At 36.1% G+C, this 21058-nt stretch overlaps 2 long non-coding RNA genes across 3 annotated transcripts in view; one reads left to right on the plus strand and one right to left on the minus strand.

The window, feature by feature from the left end:
• Window positions 1-5207, minus strand: part of LOC144315668 (uncharacterized) — a 72536-nt gene extending 67329 nt beyond the window's left edge. For both annotated transcript variants that reach the window (XR_013381409.1, XR_013381408.1), the window contains exon 1: window positions 5086-5207. This is a non-coding gene — a long non-coding RNA (uncharacterized LOC144315668). The remainder of the gene's footprint in view (window positions 1-5085) is intronic.
• Window positions 5208-9438: 4231 nt separating this feature from the next.
• LOC144315156 (uncharacterized) overlaps window positions 9439-21058 on the plus strand; it is a 44461-nt gene continuing 32841 nt past the window's right edge. Inside the window, exons 1-2 of the long non-coding RNA XR_013380923.1 lie at window positions 9439-9510; window positions 10820-10890. This is a non-coding gene — a long non-coding RNA (uncharacterized LOC144315156). The remainder of the gene's footprint in view (window positions 9511-10819; window positions 10891-21058) is intronic.

Consider the following 21058-nt stretch of genomic DNA (forward strand, 5'->3'; position numbering starts at 1 on the left):
GCAGCTAAGCAAGGCTTAAAAAAATTAGGTGGGAGCCATGTTAAGACTAAGCACATCTGCCAACATGTCTGTTGGAATGTTTCTCTGGAAGCCATAAGATGGCCTTGGGGATTTTAACCACTGATGTGACATGGTAGCAAATTTTGTGTAGCATGTGGAACAGTTGCACATGACTATAGAAACTTTACTATTTGATATACACAATTATAAATATAGCACCATCGTTTATCTGGTAGAATGTTCTCTTATTCCAGACTTACTACAAGATAAAACAATAAAAGAACCACTTGACAATAACAAAACAAATCAATCATGATGCTAATTGTCATCGTCTATGGGTTCTTGAAGGGAAAATGATGACTTTAGAATATCTCTAAAATATGCATAACAATCTTTCAATACATTAAATTTGATTGAATTCAACATTTTTTTGAGTGTGTAACCATATGATGGGCATTGTGCTACAGGCCAGCAATAAAATACTGAAAAGGACACAGTCCTTACCACCAAATAATTTCAATCTATTGGTACAACCAGGTGAATGACTAGAAAATCTTCAACCCCGTATAGTAAAGCTATAATAAGGATGAATAAATGGAACCCCAGGGAGAGCTGTGTGTCCCTGTTTTCTTTACTTTTTTGTGGGGGAAGGGAGTTGGAAAAGTGAGACTTGAAGGGTTATTCTAAAGATTGGTAACACTAATAAGCTAATAATAAAAATTTAAATTGTATTAGTTTGTTAGGGGTGTCATATCAAAATACAATAGACTGGGTGGATTAAATAATAGAAATGTATTTTGTCACCATTCTGGAGGCTGCAAATCCAAAATTAAGATGTCCACAAGTATGGTTTCTCCTGAGGCTTCTTCTCTACTACGTTTACAGATGGCCATGTTTTCGTTTTGCCAACTTGTTTTTCTCTGTGCATTCCGAGTGTCTCCTCCTCTTCTTATAAGGACTTCTGTTCTCCTGATTAGGAGCCTACCTTTATGACCTCATTTAACCTTAATTACCTCTTTAAAAGCCATACCTCCAACTATAGTCACAATATGAGTTAAGGCTTCAACATATGAATTTTGTGGGAACACAATTCATTAACAAAAGAAATCAGATATTTCTTTCTTATGTCTCATTTCATTAAAGTTTAACTCAGTGACTGGACAGCTAAGTTGATAAACTAATTCAGGCAAAGATGTTAACAAGTAACACAAATTTAATGTATAATCTCTCCTGTCAGTATTTTCTAAAAAATGGGGTTCTTTACATTTGACTTCTAATGTGAGAGCTCCTGGCTTTAGGATAAACTGAGGCAGAAGGCAATTTAAGGCAAAGGATGGATTCTGATGATACCCCAAATTCACCTACCTTATGAGCAATCACCTGAGAGTTTATGCAAAGAGCCAGTCCCACAGTCACGTGCTGTTCTGACAGAAAAAATTACAACGCATGGGCTCCATGCTTCCTTGTTCTGGGATGTTGTGATGGCCTGCATACTATTTATCCAGAGATTTGCAATGGAAAAACATATACACAAATACACACATAGACATGAACAACACTAGCTGAAGACAGATTCTCTGTGCTTCTTTCCTAGGTGTTGGGTTGTCACATGCTCACAGAAAATACTCCTAGGCTAAATAGCTGGGTTGAGGGCTGGCTAGCTGTGGGTGGAAAGTCCTGTATATGGAGAAGGGTGGAGAGATAGAACCAGAATTCCTCACCTGCTAACAGATAGCAAGTGTCCCCCAGACTGATCTTAAGGGTCACTGAGGTTCTGGGAACCTGTTTGGGGTGTAGCGCAAAGGCTTGGTAGTTTGTATCAGAGCAGCATGTTTCCATTGATTTACCAGTTAGGGTTCTGGCTGCAATGTCATTTGAATAAAGACTAACATCTTCTCAATTGTAGATTATAAAACCAGGTTCTTAGGAATTGTGGATTGAATTAGGTAAACTTGCACTGAGAAGTAGTTAAGGGGACAAATGGAAATAGGAGTGGTCTCTTTTATGGATTGGCCCTCCCCTCTAGCAATTTAAAACCTGCCCATCAACCCTAGATGAACTTAGGACCCACTTCCACTAACATTGTGCCTCATCTCCATAGCCTCTGAATCTGCAGAATAGCTCTTAAACCCTGATGACCCACAAACTACTTAATTTCCAGTATAAATATGCCTACACAATTGGACATAGTTTTCTGTGAGGCAGGAGTCATATGTTTCTCTTTTTTAAAATATTTTATCTATTCATGAGAGACAGAGAAGGAGAGAGAGAGGCAGAGACATGGGCAGGGGGAGAAGCAGGCTCCATGCAGGGAGCCTGACGTGGGACTCAATCCCGGATTCCGGGATCATGCCCTGAGCCGAAGGCAGACACTCAACCGCTGAGCCACCCAGGCATTCCCATATGTTTATTTTATTGGCATCCCCACTGGGCATAATATTTTGCCTGACATGTGGTGATCCATTCATTTATACAGGCATTCAACATGTATTTATTAGGCACCTACTATTTGCCAGACACTCTTTTAGACTCTGGGTTTCCAGAGTTGAATAAAAAATTCAAGTTTCCCATTGTCACGGAACTTACCAGGAATGCTTGACTAATTGAGCTTTATGAGGTTTCCTGTGTGCTAATGTCAGTGCTGCATTCTATAAGATCTAACGTTTTCAATTTACAGCTAAGAAAGTAAGCGAAGGATAGCAAGACTTGCTTTTTGATGTTTGCACAATCCAATTCCTGCTTTCTTTCCTTTAGCACATGACAAAACGAAGGGGCCTCCCAGGGGCAGAAAGAATCCATCACAAGGGACCTGGAGTTATGTTGGAAAGAATTCCGACCAAAGAGATTTATGAGGCAGTATAGTCACTGCTCAGGGGAGGGGAAGGTAGTGCTATAGCTTAAGATGTTTAAAACCTGGCTGCAAGAGAAGCAGGAAAATGCACCACGGGGAACAATTCCCTGCCAGGTTCTGAGGGATGGAAAAATGACTTAATGGCACTTTCACTGTCTTAACTTAGGTGATTTTTTTTCTAGTAAGCAGACATCTTCTATAATTCCCTTTGTAAATAGACTCATGATATAGATGTGCCTTTTTCTTATGTGACTTATACAAACCATTATTGTTGCTATTGTTGGCTCACAAAGAGTTGGAAGTTCATGATTAAGTGATGAAATGGACTACAAAGGCTAAAGTGAAAATCATTTCTTCACTCAAGTCCTGGGTCAAATCATGCCCCATGCCCCATTCTAGAGGGCAAGAGACACTCCAAGGTTTTAAAACTCAAAGGCTCAAAGAGTAAAAAAAAAAAAAAAAAAAAAAAAAAAAAAAAGTGGAAGGGATACTACAAGTTATCTATTTGACATTTAATGTCAAAGGGCTGGAGGTTTTCATTAAAGCATCTATGGATAGAAGTAGGTCATTGGAGATGGAAGGACCATACTTATTACAGGGTCCCTGGACACCTGACTCCAGGTTTTTTTTCAACACTATAGCCCTCGTGTGCTTTTTCAATTCTGCTAGAACATCCTCCAGTGCTTCTAGTGCACAAGTCAATATCCCCAACAGCAGTTTGTACTAACAGCTCAGGTGCTGTTGGTACTTCTCAGCGTGGCTAGTCTGAGATGAAGCTGAAGTCCTTCCTCATTCAGAGAAAAGCAAAACAAAACAAGGAACAACAACAAAAGACTTTCCAAGACAAAGAGGCCAATACTATTTGCTAAATTAGTTTGAATTCCAACAAAATGCTTTGTGTATTCCACCCGTTTGGGCTTAGAATGAATTGCTTTGTGCACCATCTTTTTTTATGTGGATTTTCTGTGACCATTTCCTGTGTCTCTCTGGTGACCTCAGCATGGTAGAGGCTGGATAGGTACATAGTAGATTATGCGAAGAAAATTATTTTTGATCCTGGAGAAACTGACTAGAAATACAAAGCAATCTGGGTGAGAGTTCTGTGGGTGGATCTATCAAATCTTCAGGGAACACTAACATTTTCATGAAATCTAAATTGTTACAAATCATAGAGAAAAATACATTTTTACAGTTCACTTTAATATAGCAGGAATAAACCTTATACCATGCTTGGTAAAGAGCATGTGTGTATGCAAACACATATGCATTCACACACAGACAGCAGAATAATCACACCTATAAGCATAGCTGCAAAAATGCTAAGCAGAACTTTAGCAAATTAAATTCTGTACCATATAAGAAGAATGATATGTCATGGCCAAATAACATTTTCTCCAGGTGTGCAAGATGGGTTCAACTAGGGTGCCTAGGTGGCTCAGTACATGAAGTATCTGACTCTAGATTTCAGCTCAGGTCATGATCTCAGGGTTGTGAGACTGACTCAGGGTTGTGTCATGCTCCGCACTAGGTGGGGAGCCTAGTTAAGATTCTCTCTCCCTTAAAAAAAAAAAAAAAAAAAAAAAAAAGATTCTCTCTCCCTCACCACCTTCTCTAAAAAGAAAGAAAGAAAAGAAAAAAAAAAAAAAAGATGGAGGGATCCCTGGGTGGCGCAGCGGTTTGGCGCCTGCCTTTGGCCCAGGGCGCGATCCTGGAGACCCCGGATCGAATCCCACATCGGGCTCCCGGCGCATGGAGCCTGCTTCTCCCTCTGCCTGTGTCTCTGCCTCTCTCTCTCTCTCTGTGACTATCATACATAAATAAATTAAAAAAAAAAAAAAGATGGATTCACCTGGTAGCACAGGAATTAATATAATTTCTCCCACCAATAGGTCAAAAGGAAGACAAAAACCTAACAGATTAACCTAACAGATGCCAAAGTGCGTTTCACAAAGTTAAAATCTATTTGCTTTTAAAGTAAACAGACTAAGGTGAAAAAGAGGAAACTTCAGAATGAACTAAGAATACATATAAGAACTTGTTTTTGAAACTCTGCACACCTTATTTGACTACACAACTCCAGAGGCATTCCCAATAAATTCTGGGGGGAAAAATGGAGATGCCTGCTAGCTCTGCTATTATTCAACAAGTTTCCAAAGTTCTACCTGATGAAATAGGATAATAAAAACATAGAGCTATAAATACTGTAAAGGAAGTGACAAAATACCATTACTTACAGATTATAAGATTGTCTACTCCAAAAACTCAGTGAATCAAAGAAAAAATTATTGGGAGCTAACAATGAAATACAGTACGGTTTAGTTACAGAATAAATAAAGAACTCTAAAGCTTTCCAATACAGTTGCAATAACCACTTAGAACACATAAAGAAAAAGAGATTCCATTTGCCATGGCAACCAAAATAAAAAATATCAAGAAATAAGAAAAAAAATGTATTAGTTAAAGAAGTCTACAACACTTTACCTAGCTATATATTTACATACCTACATGCATGAGTTTGTGTATGTGCACAAGTAAATAGAGCAATGTCCTATGTTCTTATCTGAAAAGATACAATTCTGTGAGAAACTAATTCTTCTGAATTAAACCTTAATGATTTCAGTAAGTTTTCCAAATACTGAACTTGAAAAACCTATACTATATTTCTTCTAACAAAATAAATGATAGAGTAGCTCATTTCAAAAATAAAAAAAGAAAGACATACTTAGTTCTTTGTCTTATGAATTTTTACAATTCAAAAATTAAAACAGTATGATGCTGGTACAGAAATAGATCAATAAAAAAGAAAGAATGTCTAGAAACCAGCCATACTTCCTATCAGGATTTAGTACATGATACAGAGGCAATCTCAAAAAAGTAGGAAATCATTTTGTTTATAAATGCAAAATTAGGTTATACTTCACATATTATACCAAAACGAATTGCAAATAATTTATTTTTTTATTTTTTTATTTTTATTTTTTATTTATTTTTTTTTTATAATTTATTTTTTTAAAGATTATTTATTTATTTATTCATGAGAGACACACACAGAGAGAGGCAGAGACACAGGCAGAGGGAGAAGCAGGCTCCATGAAGGGAGCCCAATGTGGGACTCAATCCCAGGTCTCCAGGATCACGACCTGAGCTGAAAGCAGACGCTCCACTGCTGAGCCACCCAGGTGTCCTGAATTGCAAATAATTTAAACACAGACATACTTTTTAAACTTCAAATAATAGAAGAAATATTAGTGGATATTCATGTAATTTTAAAGTGTAGAAGTGCTTTTGTATATGATTCTAACATCAAAGAAGGAAAACAAACTGATATTTGGAAATACTGATATATTTACCAAATAAAATTTTAAAACATCTGTAGAAAGAAAGAAACTTAAAAAAAATGAAGATAAACTAGCACAACTATTTTCAATATATATAACAGTCAGGGTTAACATTTTTGTTACATAAAGCATGTTTCCTAATCAAGAAAGAAAGTAAAGGAGATATGAGATATAGACATGAATAGATAGCTCATTAAAGAAGATGTAAAAACCGTAAACTCTCTGAAGTATATAATAATTTCCCTCAGAACTTCCACTTCTATGATTTTTTTCTAAAAGAATATAGATGTACACATCTGCACTCACAGGCTTATTTAAGTTCAGGACGGCTTTGTTTGTATTAGCAAACAACTGTAGAATATCTGAATTCAATTCGCAAAAGGCCCATTGAACAAGAGATGCGTTGTCTTACCGTGGACTAAAATGTATATTTTAGAAGAAAAATTAGTGATATAAAAGTTGTCTGTGATTAATTTTTGAATAAAAGTGCATGTGGCAGAGTAACCTATTTAATGATAGACCTATTTAATGATATTTTTGTTAAAAGTTGTATATGTTCATAACTACATATATGCATATGCTTCTTAAAAATTATAGTTCATAATATTAACAGTGACTAGATCTCTGTGGAATTATTGAATTATAGGTGTTCTTTTTATTATCTTCATTGTTTAACTCTTATTGTTTTTAAATATATATATATTTCTTGTATATGATATATTCTTTTTTTCTTTAGAAAAGTGATTTTGGACAAAATATTGAAACCAAAGAATATTCTGTTTTTGTCAAACTTTCTGAATCCCTTCTCTAAACTACTACTCCCCTCCTCTAGTCAAATGCCTTGTAAAATTGCAAAAGGCTTAGCCTTGACCCTAGGCATTCACTGGGCTCCAACCCAATTTCCAAACAGTTCTACTACCCACAGCCATTATAGTATCTCTAAAAAATAACCAACCACAAAATCTGCTATTAGCTAAAAGTAGAAGAAGCAACTATATAAGCTAATCTTCATTATTCTAGAAATTAGATAGAACACGTTTTCTACTCATAAAAGAAAAGGAGTCAGTTCTTTCACCTGTGAATTACAAAGTGTACTTTGCATTAAAATCTAGGGATTCTAGACAAACTGTTCATCCAGATGAAAGGTATAGTATCCAATCCTTACTATACAGTTAGGAGTTCATGAATTATTGGAAGAGTTCATTGAAAAAAAGGAGACCACCAGTTGACCAACAAGTTGGCCCAGGAGAATCAAACACTCTTCACCTCCAATCCTTTGCTTGAAATGTACTTTCCATCCAACATTCCCACATTAGGTGCTAGTTGAAGGACTTAGCCTTGAGAGATGAAGGTGGTGTTGACACCCTCTGAACTAAATATGTGACTGAACCCAGGTAAGGCCTCTAAATAAACTTGAGGTTCTGGCTGGTGGGTGTGGAGATCTATTTATCTTGCAGCTGCCCCAAGACAAACCTCATATGTAAATTCTCCTGCTTATTAGAAGTGCCAGCTACCAATCAGGAGTGGCTTGCCTCTTCCATCTTTCCTTGCCCTCTGTGTACAGGAAGAAGTTTGCAAACTAACATAAAGGTATTTCAATTTCAATTTCTCTTAAAATTAGAAGATAAAAACAAATACAATAATAAGAAATAATAATAATATTCCATTATCAATCCAGCCTGGATTGCATTTGTCTTTTACCAACACAGTCATTATATATATTACATATATATATAGATTTTATATATGTATAAATACATAAAAATATATATATATTTAGAGAGAGAGAGAGAGAGAGAGACCTATGAAGAGAGAGAGACAGGGACCTATGAAGGAAAGTGCCTAGGATTCTCAAAAGTCATAATATAGTCCTAAGTGATTCACAGTCTGAGTAAAGTGCAGAGGTTCCAGAGGACTTCAAAACTATCTGAAGGCTAGGGGTGCCTGGGTGGCTCAGTTAAGCATCTGCCTTGGGCTCAGTTCCTGATCCTGGGTCTCGGGAACTGGGCTTAAATTCTGCTCCCTGCTCAGTGGAGAGACTGCTTCTCTCTTTCCTCTGCCCTTCCCCCCTCCTTGTGTGCTCTCTCTTTCTCAAATAAATTATAAAAAAATATTAAAAAAATTTAAATTTGACTACTAAAAGTCAAATATCAGAAGACAGTTTCAAAGTTAGTATTTTGGAAGCGGGAGATGTCTAAAGAAAAATAATGTATAAATTGCTCAGTAAAAATACAAACTTTTGTCAAAAGATGAGTGTCTGTGTGTGTTTCTGTGTATTTACATGCTGGGTCTCAATGTAAAGTGTATTTCATACTGTGGGTCATAGTCAAATAAAGTTTGCTAAAAGCACTATCAGGAGAAGACCCCATTCAGACTCAAGCCTTTGTCCTGCCCCAGAGGAAGAAAAGGCAGGCCAGGGGCGTGGGGGAGAAGGAAGAGGAGGAGATAAATGGCAAATGTCAGGGCTTCTTCTGAGCAAAACATCTGTTTAAAAAAAAAAATTAATCCAATGCCATTTTTCTTGAGAATAAAACCAAAGCAGAACCTGAAATGGCACTGACATTGGTGGCCCAAGTGTCCCCTACTGCTTTCTATTAAGTCTGAAAGAAGAGGAATAAAAGTTCCATGAGAGACTTCAGTTTCATTATGTTCCCTGCAGTCTAAAAAGCAATGGTAAGTGGCGTCAAGGTCTTTAAAGAAATCTGAACAATCACAACAGTTTCCAAAATGTTTACTTTGAAGGAAGGAACGTGTATTTTTCTCCACATGAAAACAACAACAAAAGAAGCCGTCATTCCCAAATCTGAGTGCACAGATGAAGAAATGTGGGAAATGGGCTGGCAAGGCCTTGACCCCTTCCCCTCGGGAGGACTGGGTCCCTGATGAAGCAGATAAGCCCTCACTTTCTCTGAAAACACCTGTCTTGTTTCACACTGGCTCCCATGTTGCACATAAAAACCTAAAATGTGTGTGTTGTGTTTTTAATTCACTATTTGAAATACATCTCTGATATTCTCTTTGGAATTCTTGTTCATGTTTTATAGTTTTTGTTTATAAGACAATGTAGTTTTCACATCCAGAGTGAAAGTCCCAGAGAGATGAGGCTATTTATGGCTGGCTTTCTTCAGTGCATGTGTGGGGGCTCAAGAAAATGATATTGAATGAAAATGAATGAATGCATGAGAATTCCATTAAAAATCACCACAAGAATTCTAAATTCCTTATATTCATTTATTCTAATTAGAATCTATCTAGGTCTCATTTTCCTGAATGAAATGGGGAGTAGTCTTTGATAATCTCTAGTTCTTCATCCTATTAAATGTAAGTCTCACTTCATACCACATGAAAAGTTTTATGAGATTGGGGCAGAGTGTGCCCTATATACATTTAAACTTGATTGTCTACAGCGTTATTTCTCAAAGAGTGGTCTGAGGACAGGTTTCAGTATCACCTGGAACACTTACTAGAATGGAGGTAGGGATCTACATTTGTAATAGGTAGTCTAGAGGATTGTTAAACAAAAAGTTAATTAATGCATCAGGACACAAATTTAGGGAAATCCTAGATAGCACTGGATCTGGGGGAAGAACAGCAGCACAGGAGGAAACAGGGGCATTGGGGTGCAAAGTAAACATGACTGGTCTTCCAAGTTAAAGTGAATGTATTTTCACATGCTAAAAGAATAGGGAGATGAGTCCATAGCAGGGCTGAGGGTATGCTGTCCCTGTATCTAGCTTGACAAAGTTCTCCTGTTATTTAGGACAGTCCAAGGAATAAATTACTGAGAGTTTGAAGAATATCACAGGCTTCGGAGTCAGACTGGTTATTTGCATGTAGCCCAGTCAGCCTCAGGTATACGGTGATATTCTAATACCGGCCTTACAAGGTTACAGAGAGAACTCCATTGAATCTATTAAAAGCATCTAGCAAAGGGCTGATGCTCCTGTTTTTTGTTTTTTGTTTTTTAATTTTATTTATGATAGTCACAGAGAGAGACAGAGAGAGAGGCAGAGACATAGGCAGAGGGAGAAGCAGGCTCCATGCACCGGGAGCCCAATGTGGGATCCGATCCCGGGTCCCCAGGATCGCGCCCCGGGCCAAAGGCAGGCACGAAACCGCTGTGCCACCCAGGGATCCCTGATGCTCCTGTTTTAGTGTCTACTTACATGTACTGCTATCTTCATTCATTTGTTTATGTATTTGGATGCATTTTCAATGTTAAAAATTGAGGTAATATAAATTATACCTAATACTTAGAACTCCACATAGTTTTACAAACATTATCTCCTTTATTCTTCATAATGCCCCAAGACAGAAAGATTATCATCCACATTTCATGGACAAGGGAATTGAAACATTAATAAGTGACAAACTTTCCCAATATTATCTGGATTTACAACTCACTATTTACAATGTATGAGGTTTTTTCTTTTCAATGTATGAGTTTTGAGTAGGATATGAAGATGCACGAAACAAAGGCTTCAGTTTTTAAGATTCTTTTAGGGCAAATGCAGGATATGTACACACAGGCAGTCCCTAACTTACAATTGTTTGACTTGATAATGGTGCAAAAGCAATACACATTCAGTAGAAAACATACTTTGACTTTTGAATTTTGATCTTTTTCCAGACTAGCAAAATACGGTATGATCCTCTCTTGTGATACTGGGCAGCTGCTCAGTCAGCCACATGATCACAAAGGTAAAGGACCAACACACTTACAATCATTATTTATCCACAAAACCATTCTGTTTTTCATTTTCTGTATTCAACAAATTACATGAGATATTCAACACTTCATTATCAAACAGGGTTTGTATTAGATGATTTTGCCCAACTGTAGTATAATGTAAGTATTCTGAGCATATTTTAAGATAGGCCAGGCAAGCGATGATATTCAGTAGGTTAGGTGCATTGAATGCATTTTTGGCTTACAATATTTTCGAACTACAATGGATTTATCAGGACACAATCACATCATAAGTCAAGGACATCTGTAGAATTAATGAAAAAACATTAATATGTTCCAAGGGTTATGAATAGAAAACTATAAAAGTTCTGGAGAGGAATAAGTCATTTTCAAATATAGTAATAAGGAAGATTTCAAGAGAGCGATACCTTTGAAATGTAGCCTTGAAAGATTTTTCTGGAAGGGTCTGGCAGGTAAAGCTGTAGGAAGGTCCATTAAAGGAAAGGGCACAGCAAAAATAAAGTTGCAGAGAGGGAAAAGCACAAGAATATGATGGGAAAAGAATAAAAAAGCCAAAAGTAAAAAATGCATGGGCAACAAGGTAAAGAAAAAGCAAAATGACATTCAGTAGAAATCCTGTAAATATTTATGAAATGAATACAGAGTTAATTCGAAGCCACTTGAGGAAGCCTTGAATGTCAGGCCAACGTTTAGACTTTTCTAGCAGGTACTAGGTAACCATTTCAGGTTTTTGAGTCAGAAATGACATGATGAGAGCATATCATAACTTTGGAGGAAGTTTCAGGTAGCCCAAAGAGGGGAGAGACAAGAGCAATGATGGAGAATAAAGGATGAAGGATTTTTCTTACACTTAGCATATAAAATTATTTATACACAAAAATGCAGATACATACATACACCCCTACATTACAGCCTCTAAACACAGGACCATACTTACATATTCACCCAAGAAGACAAGTATATTCTCCCCTCGGGAAAGTCAGACCAATGCACACCATTTTTTTTCATTTCCCCATTAATTTTAATTACAGAAATGGAACGTATTATGTTACCTTTAAAACTGCATATCATGGATGCATGCTGAGATCACTTTCAAACTGTATTTCAAATAATTCAATTTCTAAGGTCTGTGTTTAAAGGAGATAGGAAGGAACTGACACTATATAGTTTACATATCTGCATTTTAATATGAGTTTTCTTAAAGGACTCCCCTCTAACAAATTACATCTTTTGAATCCTTTAAATAAATACTTTTGGGGTTTGTGTCCTAGGGGAGGACACAAACCTGCTTAGCAAGAAAGACAAGAGACTAAAAGCACAAGGCCTTACTGTCAGCTTTGTAACCTTCCCCAGTGTTTGCAAAGTATTGGGCTATTTCTGAACCAATATTTTGGTAAGTTCCAACTGTCATCAGCTGGGAAATGTGTTGTTCACCTCCCTTCCCTCTTCCTGAACACCTTGTCCTGCAGCATAGATTTCTCCAGCACAGACAGAAAATACAAAATGCATAAGTCCTAGTAATCATACAGAGGAAGGGCTCCATTTGCATACCCTTCATAATTCAATTTAATTTTTTTTTTGTCAAGAGTTCTGAATGCTTTGTGTTTGCTTTAATCAGAATGTTGACATTTACACTGAAGCCAATTTCTCTTTTTCTCCTCCGTGTTTTGTTTAACCACGACAAGTGACAGCAAACTGGAAAGAACAGACTTTTTAAATTGGCTCCTTGCCCGGAATGCATCATTTCTCTTGTAGCTTTTCCCCCCTTCCTATGCATCGCAAGAGGAAATGTGAAAACATACTCTGCGAACACAAGAGTGAGGTGTTAGTGCTTTTAGATAAAGATTTGTGTTGTATTTTAAAACTAGATTGCTGTACAGTTTCAAGCTATTAGCAGGAGCCTATTACATTGTGGCTCTGAGTCCTTGGAGAGATATGCTTAGTATATTTCAGTAATTCAAGGCAAATAGGAAACTACATATGAAAATATTTAATAGCAAAAGCATCAACTGCTGAAGGCTGCAGGAAGCAATAAGCAAACATGGCACCTGCCATTAACTCTTTCCAACAATATTTTCTCTGATCTTTTCCTGTCATGCCCCAAATGGTGGAGGAAAGCACCAATGTGAAAATGAATCTCTGGATGTCAGCCATTCAGAAAAGCCTCAGTGTAGCAAACACCCTGTCTCCATAGCAGAACATGCTATTTTGGGGTTTCGCGCTTGATGTCGAGTAGTTCTATGAGAATGTAGCTCATATCTGAATTAGAATTTGTCTATATATTTGATCTGATGTTTTAAACCAAAGCTAAGTTTATAAATGGCTTTTATCAAACACAGAAAAAAATAGAACCAAAGACCCACCCAGTTGAAATAAAATGTGTCCCTTCATGAAATTTAATTATGCCTCAACAAAAGGACAGTACACAGGAAAAGACTGGGTTAAAAATAATGAAATAATAAATTTTTCTCATAAAGTGTAACTTGAAGAGACAGAAATCCCTTCAATATATCTCTGAAAATATGTCTTCTTCCTGTGTTATCAGAAATCTGATCTAAACAAATAAATTTCAGAGAATTAACTGAAAGGAATCAAAAGAAAGATCTAATGAGAGTGATGTACTCTTCCTGATGTTCTGCTTCTTACCTAATGTGTGAGATCCCACATGATGGCCATCAGAAAGTAGCCATGCAGAAAACAAGTCACCTGGACAGTAATCTTCAAACTCTGGATTATGATTTCTTTTTATTTTAATTGCTCATGGACATTGTATTCTTAACTATAAAAGCATAGAATATAATAGAAAATAACAGAAGATTTATATTTTAGAAAGCTAAGCATTGTTGCAGGAAACTTTTTTTTCCCAATTAGATCTGTGTGTATGTATATGTGAATTTGGTCACGATATAAAAAATATTTCTTACTGTTGGTTAGCAGTTGAAAAAAATTTCAAAAACACTAAAACTGCAAACATACTCAATTATACCTAACCCGTCCACTTGCTATTGTGCCTCAGAATACACCACTGCAATTTGTTGAAAATGAGAGGAAGTCTGTTCCTAAACACAAAATGTGACTTTACCAAATACTTCTCTTGACATCAGAGGTGCCTGGGAGAACATAAGATCACTTGATACTTTAGCTAAGACATGAAATAGTCCCTGGTATATACAAAAGCAGAAATAAGTGAATAACATTAATATGGAGGACAGATAAGAAAGGGAAGGTAACAGTAAAAGAAAATCACCCCAGATGATGCCATTTGCTGACAAGGAATCTGTTAAATGTCTGTGAAAGGGCTGTGAGGTTAATATGACTGGAATGAGAGAGGCCACAGTCAACTTAGAAATTTAGGATTTTGAGAAATTATTTTGGGCTAAGGGTATAATGAATATACTAGTTTCCTAGGGCTGTCATAACAAAGTACCATAGACTGGGTGGCTTAAAAGAACAGAAATTCATTCTCTTACGGTTTTGGAAGCTAGAAAAAAATCAAGGTGTCAGCAGGACCATACCCTCTCAAAAAGCTTTAGGGAAGAATTTGTTCCATGCCATTCTCTTAGCTTATGGTATTCCTGGCATTTCTTGGCTTACAGATGCATCAGTTTAATCTCCATGTCAAATGTCACAGGGCATTCACAATGTGTTCCTGTGTCTGTTTCTATTCTCTTCTTATGAGGATACTAGTCATATTGAGTTAAGGCCCATCCTAATGGCTTTAATCTTCATTTGATTACACCTGCAAAGTGCTTATTTCCAAATAAGGTCACATTCAAAGGTACCAGAAGCTAGAATGTCAACATACCTTTTCAAGGACACAATTCAACCCATAACCCATCCCCATAAACCCGAGGAAATGATTAAAATGTTTTCATACCTAACCATTTTCTGAGATAAGGAAGAGGAGGAGGAGGAAATGGAGGAGGAACAAATGGAGTAGAGAGAGTTGTATATCTACAAACAAAAATTAGCTATTAACATGAAAGTCATATACAAGGATGTGAAAAACAAAAGTATTCTGAGAATGGAAGTCTAGGTAATACAGAGCAAAACAAGAAAGACTGGGAAAAATATTTTATTTATTTTTAAAAATTTTATTTATTTATTCATGAGAGTCAGAGAGAGAGAGAGAGAGAGAGAATGGCAGATATATAGGCAGAGGGAGAAGCAGACTCCATGCAGGGAGCCCGATGTGGGACTCAATCCCAGGACTCCAGGATCACGCCCTGAGCCAAAGGCAGACACTCAACTGCTGAGCCACACAGGCATGCCTGGGAAAAATATTTTAAATAACATATTTGAAATCATCTGACTGCTTACACAGGAATGGAGAATTATTACAGCAAGACTTGAAAGAAGAAAGAAACCCAGAGAGCTGAGATTGGTATTTCAGGTTGCTTTTCTTCTCAGGGTACTTGCCACTTCTAGAAGAGGAATTGGGAGACCGAAAGGCTAAAATCTTGAAAATTGTTTATGACAGACTCATGGAGCTTAGGATTATTGGAATTCAAAGCCTATCAATAGAGTCCCTGGTAAGTTGTGCCCATCAACATTTTCAGTTGAATTTCCAAGTACTCTGACCCAGAAATAGGACGTGAACAGAATAATAATTGGGGATATTAGAGTTCTGCTTTTTTTTTTTTTTAAATAGCTATTTTCATTTATTTATTTATGATAGTCACACAGAGAGAGAGAGAGAGAGAGGCAGAGACACAGGCAGAGGGAGAAGCAGGCTCCATGCACCGGGAGCCCGATATATGGGATTCGATCCTGGGTCTCCAGGATCATGCCCTGGGCCAAAGGCAGGCGCTAAACCGCTGCGCCACCCAGGGATCCCTAGAGTTCAGCTTTAAATCATCTTAATACCTGGTTAGGTTAAGGCCCTGTAGGATTATTAGTCCTAGTACAACCTGCCAGAAGTAAATATAACACTCCATGGAAAAAAGGAAACATAATCCATGATTTCAATAATCTCTAAATTTTATAGGCATAGAACTGAGCACTCAAGGGAAAATAACCAGGTTTAAAAAAAATGCAAGAAAATGTGACTGAAAAATAAGAGAAACAATGTATAACAAAAGAGCCATAAATGATCAACGCAATGGAATTATTATACATAAACTTTAAAATGGTTAAATATAGTAGATTCAGGGATCCCTGGGTGGCGCAGCGGTTTGGCGCCTGCCTTTGGCCTAGGGCGCGATCCTGGAGACCCAGGATCGATTCCCACATCGGGCTCCCGGTGCATGGAGCCCGCTTCTCTCTGCCTGTGTCTCTGCCTCTCTTTCTCTCTCTATGACTATCATAAATAAATACAAATTAAAAAAAAATAAAATAAAATGGTTAAATATAGTAGATTCAAAGAAATAAAAGGAAAGATGAAGAACTTACTCAAACAAGAAAATATGAGAAGCAAATGTACATTTTAATTAAAAGAAATGGAAATTAATTAAGTATCCTATGGATGGAAGAGAAACCAGAGAACTAGAATAGATAACAAATGTTCAGAGACCAAAAAAATGTATGTTTTCATTAAAGGGTAAAACTCATTAGAGACATAAACATATACCAAAGAAAGTTCTAACAGAAGTGTAATTTGAGATCCAAAAGAGGAAGGAGGGGAAAAAAAAGTTTAAAGAGATCATGGTCAAGAATTTTCCAAATTGATTAAAAGAACACCAATCTACATATTCTACAAATACAACAAACACTAAACAGGATTAATAAGACAAAATTCTACTTAGATACATCACAGTAAAATGGCTGAAAAACAAACCTTAAAAGAGAATCTTAAAAGCATCAAGGGTGGAAAGAAAGGACATATTTTCTTCAAACGAGCAACAATAAACACTAAGATTAAAAAGAAATGTTGTCTACAGAACAATGGAAACTAGGAAGAAAAATGGAGTCATGTCATCAAAGTATTAAAACAAACAAATATAAAACCTGCTAAGCTAGAGCTCTACAACCAACTAAAACATATGTTAAGAATGCATAAATCTAATGGAATAAATATTCCACATGAGACAAAGATTTTCAAACTGAACAAAAAAAGTCCATCAAAGGTTGCCATTTTACAAACTACATATTAAAACCTAAATATGAAAATGTTAATATTAAAAGTGGAAAATTAGAGTATTGAAATATTAAAATATTAAAAGAACTGTTACTAATACTTATAGATGAAGTAATTTTTTAAAAGCATTACTAGAGATAAAGAATGATCTTTATTAATGATTATGTTATGCATGTGTGTGTGTATATATATATATATATATAGAGAGAGAGAGAGAGAGGGAGAGAGGAGAGAGAGAGAGGTTTAACATGACAAGTCACAGTAACTGAAAGAACAAATGATGAAAAATCAGAAAAAAACAGAATAGAAATTTGAAAAGAATATTAACAAAGCTCACCTAATGAGCATGTATAAAATATAAAAGCTGAAGAATAAAAATAAAATATTTTTAGAAACACTGGGGAAAATTCAATCAAAATTAACTATATACTAGGTGGCAAAGTGAGTCTCAACAAAATTCAAAGGATTAAAATCAGATTAAATTTATCCTTCTGACTACAGGGTAATTAAGATAGAAATTAATTTAAAAATAGATGGTTAAAATAAATAAATAAATAAGTGGGATCCCTGGGTGGCGCAGCGGTTTGGCGCCTGCCTTTGGCCCAGGGCGCGATCCTGGAGACCCGGGATCGAATCCCACGTCGGGCTCCCGGTGCATGGAGCCTGCTTCTCCCTCTGCCTGTGTCTTTGCCTCTCTCTCTCTCTCTGTATGACTGTCATAAATAAATAAAAATTTAAAAAATAAATAAATAAATAAATAAGTATTCATGTAATGGAAGTTTAGTAATATATTTCTAAGTAGTCCAAAATCAAAGACAAAGTCAATATGGATTTAGAAAATATCTTCAATTGAATGACAAAAATAGACATATCAAAACTTGTGAGATGCATCATAAGGCATGATTAGAAGAAATTTATAGCTTTCAGCTACTATGTTTGAAAGGGAAAAAGTAGCTAAAATCTAATAATTTAAGCATCCATCCTAGAAAATTAGTTAATTAAACTGAGAAAATATAGAATGAAACAAATATTAAAGATAGAATAGCAAGTAATAAAATGGAAAACAGAAAGGAAATACTGCCAACAAAAATGAAAGTTAATTCTTTAAAAATAAATTTCAAAAAAAACATGCCAGTGAAATAGATTAAGAAAGAAAGAAAATGCACAAATAAGCAGTCAGAAACTCAAAATTTACAACTATAAATCCTACAGAAATCACCAAATCATAAGAAGATATGATAAGCACTTTTAAACAAATTTGAGGGGTGCCTGAGTGGCTCAGTCAGTTAAACCGCCAACTCTAGGGTTAGGCTCAGGTCATGATCTGATGGGTCTAGATGGTGTGCAGTGGAGAGTCTGCTTGAGATTCTCTTCCTTTGCTTCTTCCTTGGGCACGCACATTGTCTTTCTCTCTCTCTCTCAAATAAATAAATAAATCTTTAAAAAAATTTTCAAAATTTAGAATAATACTTAGAAAAACACAGTGAATCAAAAGACAATCAGAAAGTATAAAATACTCTCATAATCACTGAAATAACAGAATCTGTAATTGAAAATCTTCCGCAAAGAATAATCCAGGCCCAAAGGTGCTGGGTGGCTCAGTCAGTGAAGCAGCTGTCCTTGGCTCGAGTCATGAACCCAAAGTCCTGGAATCAAGCCCTACATTAGGTTCCCTGCTCAGCAAGGAGTCTGTTTCTCCCTCTGCCCCTCATCTTGATCCTGCTCTCTTTCTCAAATAAATAAATAATCTTAAAAAGAAGAAGAAGAAGAAGAAGAAGAAGAAGAAGAAGAAGAAGAAGAAGAAGAATCATCCAGGCCTGGTTGACTTTACCTTGAATTCTATCAAAGATTTAAAATAGAAATAACATCAATCCTACAAAAAAATGAGTTTAAAGGGAAGACTTCAGTCATCAGGAAGTGAAGAACTTGAAAAATCCTTACCCAAATAAGCAATGATAAAAATAGAAAAACTTTATTTAGAAAGCCACCATATTTTAGAAATCAACCAAAGGCATACTACAAATTGAGAGATGTTTATTTAAGAACAGTAGGAGTCTCTGGAGTTTTAGCCTGAGATTGCTTCCTTCCATTAACTCCATCAACATAGAAATTCAACTCTGGTAGGGAACGCTGTGAAAAACAGCAGCTTTCCTGCTAAAAGAGGCTAACAGGAAATAGAACAGAATGAAGAAGAACCTCACATTCAGAGACATTGTTGAAAACAAAATTAATCTCATTGTCAAATAAGTGGAGAAGACCAATGTCCTTGCATGTGGCCTAAGGTTGGGGCAAGCAATACATTAATAGAAAAAGCCAGAATTTTAATATGGAGTGCTAGGAAATGAGAGCCATCAAAGGCCTTGAAAAACACTCATATATTTCTGGCAGATGGAAATCTCACACATGTGCAAGCCTGCAAAATCTCAAAAGAGACAGAAGATGGCCCTTGCTATTTATAAGTTGCTTGCTGAATGCAAGGGCTTGTGCATGTGTAGATGAGACACCACAAGGCCCTGCAGAAAGAAAAGCTGGAGAAGATTTGTAAGGTGCCTGAACACTGAATGAGTTCCAAATAACACTCAGTTCTCTAGGCAAAGTACTGAAGTCTTATTTGTTCAATGTGTTTGAGCACAACCCCTGACCAATCATTAGCTGACTACAAAACTATGTTTATCCATGAGTTACATCTAGGAAGTCAGGCTTAAAAATGAAAATGAGAACAAAAAGAGAATTTGGTGATTGAAGACTCTGAAATAAGTAGGATCTACAGAATGAGTCCAGGCAAATCGTTAAACAAACAAACAAAAGGCAACAAACAAAAAGGCAGGAACAATAAGAATTCTGAAAATGGGGAATCGGAATCTATAATTGCTATATTATAGAAAGTGTCCAGTCTTCATAAAAAAAAAGTATAAGACCTACAAAGAAACTGGTCTTTATATAGATTTTAATTTCTGACCTGTGTACTTTTCCTTCTCTTTGAAGAATTCTTTTAATATTTCTTGTAAGGCAGGTCTACTGGTGATAAATTCCTTTAGTTTTTGTTTGTCTGAAAAAGTCTTTATTACTCATTCACTTGTTAGATAATTTCACTGGATACAGAATTCTAGATGGTAGTTGTTTTTTTCTTTTTCTTTTAGTACTGGTATCATCATTTTACAAAGTTGAGTAAGTAGATAAGGCTCAGCTCCCTTTCTATTCCCTTATACTTTATAATATGTAAGTATTTTCTCTACATACATTTAAAACCACACTGGACAGTCTTAAAGTAGTTAACCATTTTCAGAAGTTTACTTACGATGTGTCTTCTTGTCATGGAGTTCTTTGGGATTATCCTCTGGGATTCCCTGAGTTTTTTCAATCTATAAATTTGTGTGGCTTACCAAATCTGTGAAAATTTCAGTCATTATTTCTTCAAATACTTCTTCAGTCATGCCATATTCCTCCTCTACTTCTAAAACTCTGTTGATATAACTGTTAGATCTTTTTTGAAATTTTCTGTTTTCATTGTTTCAAGTGTGTTTTTCCTTGTTGAAGAATTTTTGTAATGGTTGCTTTAAATTAAATCTTTGTCAGATCATTCTAATAACTCCATCATCTCAGCTTATTTTTTTCATTCGATGTGAGATATTCATCATTTTGGTATGACTAATGGGTTTTGATTAAAACTGAGACCTTCTTTGTATTGTGTTAGGAGATTATTTAGCCTTCTTCCTATTTCAACCTTTTTGTTTTATCTGGCTTTTCTTTTCTTTTCTTTTCTTTTCTTTTCTTTTCTTTTCTTTTCTTTTCTTTCTTTTCTTTTCTTTTCTTTCTCTTCTTTCTTTCTTTCTTTCTTTCTTTCTCTCTCTCTCTCTTTCTCTTTCTTTCTTTCTTTCTTTCTTTCTTTCTTTCTTTCTTTCTTTCTTTCTCTCTCTCTCTCTCTTTCTCTCTTTCTCTCTCTTTCTCTTTCTCTCTTTCTTTTTTCCACTCCAGCAGGGGAAGGGTGGTGCTTGCTGAATGTCTTCATTCTCTGCTAAGTCTCCTGTCATCATGAATTGAGGGGTATGTTATTAATTCTGCGTGGCAGAGGAAGTCCAGCC

This window comes from Canis aureus, chromosome 6, assembly GCF_053574225.1.
Source record: "Canis aureus isolate CA01 chromosome 6, VMU_Caureus_v.1.0, whole genome shotgun sequence".
Classification (NCBI taxonomy): domain Eukaryota; kingdom Metazoa; phylum Chordata; class Mammalia; order Carnivora; family Canidae; genus Canis; species Canis aureus.